The sequence below is a fragment of the Halyomorpha halys genome, unplaced genomic scaffold, assembly GCF_000696795.3.
Source record: "Halyomorpha halys isolate HHAL.00 unplaced genomic scaffold, Hhal_1.1 Scaffold84.1, whole genome shotgun sequence".
Lineage (NCBI taxonomy): Eukaryota > Metazoa > Arthropoda > Insecta > Hemiptera > Pentatomidae > Halyomorpha > Halyomorpha halys.
Genome location: NW_027110155.1, coordinates 161506 through 166938, shown reverse-complemented (window position 1 = coordinate 166938; position 5433 = coordinate 161506).

The window sequence follows — 5433 nt, the reverse complement described above, 5'->3', positions numbered from 1 at the left end:
ACACCCGGACCTGATCAAATCCACTATGACATGATCAAAAAAACTCCCAAATAACATGCTAAAGTGGTTGCTTGACTACTACAATCATGTCTGGTTCACTGAGATATTCCCAAATATCTGGCGGGAATCAATAATAATCCCAATTTTAAAAAATGGAAATGACAAGCAGATGGCAGCCAGCTACCGACCCTAATTCCTCACAAGCTGTGTCAGTAAAATAATGGAACGTATGGTCAATAAAGGATTAATGTGGATAATAGAGAGCAATAATTTTTTACAATCTTTTCAATCTGGATTCCGCAAAGGTCGATCCACACTAGACCATCTGGTTACTTTGGGGGCTGAAACCCAATATTCATTTATTAACGCTCAACAGTATCATACGCATTTGACAGTATCAAATATAATATAATCCTCAAAAAATTATCAGCTGTCGGAATCGAAGGGCAAATGTACCAAGACATAAAACAATTTCTTTCACATCGCCGCTTCAGAGTACAAATAGGATGCGAATTTTCCGATGATCGCGAACAGATTAGTGGAGTCCCGCAAGGATGTGTTCTCAGCCCAACTCTATTCTGCATAGCAATAAACGATTTGGGACTTAACATGCCAAGGGGTTTTAAACCGCTGCTATTTTCGGACGATCTATCCATTATTTGTCGATCAGCAAATACAACAAATATCAAACATAAATTACAGAAAGCAATCAATAGAATCAATAACTGGTCACTTTCAATCAGTCTTGAGTCCTCATCTGAGAAAACCAAATGCCTCCATTTCACCCGAAAAGAATAACTTCACCATCTCCTGAACTCTATTTAGGTGAATCTGTGATACCCTACACAAATAACCACAGATTTCTGGGGGTGATATTTGAACGGAAGCTAAATTGGTAAGGACACATTTCGACACTAAAATCCAATACAATAAAAAAAAACTAAATATATTACGCTTGCTTAGCGGCACCTCCTGGGGCTCTGACAGACACCGGTAAGATAAAATTATACCGGACCTTATGCTCGAAAATAGACTATGGATGTTTTATTTACGGCTCTGCCCGACACCGGATTCTCGCCAGACTGGATGTGGTTCATCATACAGGGATACGTATCGCAACTGGCGCATTTCGAACAAGCCCCATTCTTAGCCTGTGTTCTGAAACTGGACTACCTCCTCTATTATTCAGAAGGAAAAAACTGGCGATAAACTACATTTCAAAATTATACACTCAAAAGGATCATCCTACACGTAAATACATCTTCATACCAAAATATTCAAATTTTTTTAGAAACAAAATAAATTCAACACTCCCGTTGGCAGAAAGAACACATAGTGCTATTGAATTCTTTAAAGAAATACCGCTTTCCATCCCGGAAGTTCTCAATCCTACATGGATACACAGGCTACCAAATACAATACTACAATTATCCCCATTGCGCAAAGGTAGTACGTCACACACTGAATACAGAACTAGGTTCTCACGCCTCTGTCAAAATATTCCAGATCCTTTTTTCACATATACCAACGGATCAAAATCGAACGAATCTACAGCATCCACTTTCATCACACATAACTCAGCCCATAAAATAAAACTACATAATAACCTCAGCACTCCACTTCTCCATGACAGTGACGCATACTAACATTGTTATCGTTACCGACTCTTTAAGCTCATTAAAAGTCATAAAGAACAATTATCCGAAACACTCGGCAATCATAAAAATACAAAATTACACCAATATGCTAGAAAACTTGGGAAAAACTGTTATAAGGGTTCCGGGTCAGGTGGGGATCGCTGGAAATGAACTGGCGGATGTTGCAGCCAAACAAGCACTTGCTCTTCTGGGTCGGGGTGCGGCCATTTTGACACCCCAAGAAATAAGTCTCCCGATGAAAAATGAATTATTAGCTAGTTGGAAAGCCATGTGGAATGAAAGCCCGCCAAGTAAATTAATAACTATTAAACCATGGACCACATCAAACCGTTCCAATCGCAGGGAGGAGGTAGCTATAGCCAGATTGAGAATAGGTCATACGAATTTAATTCGTGCATACCTGATCAATAAGCAACCACCGCCAAAATGTCAATACTGCAACAGTGTACTTACAGTCAGTCACTTATTTGAGGAATGTCATTTCTATTACATGAACTTACGTAGATTGGGAGTGGGACCAAGTGTTTCGGATTCCCTGAATGATGACAAAAAAAAAAGTAGAAATAGATTTAATTTTCTTAAAAAGGAATAATCTATTGAATAAGATCTAAACCCAAAAGTTTGTCATATGTATTAAAAAAATCTAAAATAATTAATTATTCAAACTTATTTACCAATTAAAGAATTTCAAATCTGGAAATAGAATTATAAAGTGAGAAACGTGGGTGTTGTTGGTTTTACGCCCAAGGGCCCCAACCAACAACAACAACCGCTCAATGATTTACAGGTTGACACTTTCACATGGAGAGGATTTAAATGGATAACCATCGTTGATCTCTTCAGTAAGGCGGCAATGGCGCACCAGGTTCAGGAAAAGTCGTCAGTAGCAGTGCTGGTAGCTCTCCGTATGTGGTTTCAATTTTACGGATTCCAGAGCGCATCTCTTCAGATTCAGGCAGAGAATTCGACAATGACATGATACGAATTGAAATGAAGGACCTTGATGTAATATGGCATCTTAACACACCAGGGCACCCCAAGAGTAGAGGAGGCATAGAGCGACTTCACGGCACATTGAGTGACCATCTTCGACTATATCAGGTTGACCAGGGACTGGAACCGGATGTGGCCATGCCTAAGGCGATTGTGGCATACATTCGTTCCGTACATACAGTTACGGGGTTTACACCATTTGAGATCCTCTTTGGGCTTCGAGGACACCGGCGGGACTATAAGGGCACGGAGGCAAACGGAGAAGAAATACATAACTACCATGTTGCTCGAAGTGAGTTATGGGAATAGGTCCGGGGAATAATGGAAAAGGAAAAATCCAGGAGGGCAACTCGGGAGAATTTAAAGGTCACAGATAGGATGGGAGCAATCAAAATCGGGACGATCGTATATAGGAAGTTGGGATCTAACAGGGGTAAAGAGATACAGCGATACGAGGGTCCATTTAGGGTGATAATTATAAGGGAACAAACTATTGTTACAATAGAAAGTATCAGAGAACCCAAAAAGAGGAGAACTGTCCTTATTGAAGAATTAAAATTTCCGGCAACGACAATATAAAAACTGAAGTGTTCTCATACTAGATTGTATTACAGAAAATTTATTTACTTATTCTATTTATTGTTTTAAGATTGTTATTGATGTTTGTAAATATTGTCTCTTTCATGCGTTGTTTTTGATTTTTGTAAATAATTCCTTTTTTCATTCTAACTTATTCATTTATTGTATGAATTTGTTTTTCTATTTTATTCTTAGGTTTAAATTATGTATTTAGCGTTTATTTAACTTCACTTGTGAGTTTTTCAATGATGTGTATATATGATTTTTTTTTATTGTAAATAGTTTTTCTTTATTGTTTTTGTTTTCTATGTTATTATGTTATATAGTATTAGTTTACGAGGATTGTTCGTAAACTGGTCGGGGGGAGTTACGGTCTGAGTCAGCTGTTATTTCGATGTCAGCTGACTGAGGGTGATCGAATGTGTATATGAGATGTACTGAACACAATAAAGCCAGTATTTTACAGCAGTTCAAGCGTATTAGATCTTATTCCTTCTTCTCTTTTTTGACATTTTGCTTTCGCCAATATTTAACTTATATATAAGAAGTTAGCTGTACATATCCTCATGATAATAATAAAAACTCTGTACTATTAGGATTAGTTACCTACCTCCAGACAGGAAACAGGCACGCTGTTAGAATCAGACGTGAGACTACTCGAGACCTCTCTGGTCGTTCGTATCTCGAGGTGCGTCCTGAATGCGGTACAAGGCGATCTAACACTACCCTGGGAAACATTAAATGTTCGTCTCAAGAAGTTATATGGCGGGGGAAGATGGACTCCGGAAGAGGATGTTTTCTATCTGTTTAAGGAATGGCGAGCCCAGGGTCAGTCGGAGGGTGAGTTCTTTACAATGGGTAGAGCAACCAGCGGAGCCAGTTATTAGTTTAAAACAGCATACAGGAAAGACGCGTTACAAGATTGCCCGTGGCGAGGCTGGGGAAATTCGGGGTGAGATTTCTGATAGACACAGGGAGCACCAAATTAGTGATTAGCCGGAGACAATATGCATGTACGGTGTCCACGGTCAGTGGCAAATGCCAAACATTAGGGGAGTCTAGTTTTAACCTCCGAGAATTGGCAGGGTTGGATACGGAAGTCGTCACGAAAGATGAGTGGTACCCACTGCCGCAGGTCGAGGACATACTGGACCGACTATCGGGGGCGACTACATTTAGTACCTTAGATCTTAAGAGCGGGTACCATCAGGTCAAGATGGCAGAGGCAGATATACCGAAGACGGCATTTTCCTGGGAACGGGGCAATTCGAGTTCGTGCGAATGCCTTTTGGGCTGAAGGGAGCGACGTTAACTTTCCATAGTCTCATGTATGAACTACAGAGGGGTCTAGGCGAGGAATTTTCACAGGTATACATGGACAACCTGATTGTTTTCAGTAAAAAAGAGCGGGAACATGCTGAACACTTGACACATGTTTTTGACCGGGTTCGAGAATTCGGTCTCAAACTGTCTCGAGAAAAATCTAAATTTGGGCATAGAGAAATCCGGTTCTTGGGACATGTGATATCGTGTAAAGGGGTACAACCGGAGAGGGAACGTGTGAAAGCGATTCAAGAGGCACCTTTACCGGTGAATGCCCCCGGAGTGAGGAGATTCCTGGGTATGATTAATTATTACCGCAAGTTCATCCCAGGGATTGCGGAAATTACGCATCTACTTAGCGAAATTTTAAAGAAAAGAAACGATTCTGCTTAGGTCGTGAACAGGTCACTAGTATCGAGATTTTTTTTTTCTTTTTTTTTGTTTTTCTTTTTCATCGTTTGTATCATTTCAGGTTATATTTAATGTATTAGTGCTCTACTATGAATACTTACGTGTTATTGTATGATTTAAGTATTATGGAAATAGTTCTTTATGTTAAATGTAGCTCAGAGGAAGAGGAGCACGCATATGTATATATATTTTTTCTCTTTGTAAGATGTTTATTTTTATTTAGTTCCTCCATACGAAGGAACTGGAGGGGGGGAGTTAGCTGTATATATCCTCATGATAATAATAAGAACTCTGTAGTATTAGGATTAGTTACCTTTAAGTTTGACAACAAACCAGTTCCTATATATACCAGACGATTCTAATAATAAAGTTAGTTGTTCAGGTATTCTTGTGTCGTTACTCTGCCCGAATCACTTTTTATTTTTACGTATCGTTTCAGTCTAATCGTAAGTTATATATAGTATAGTTA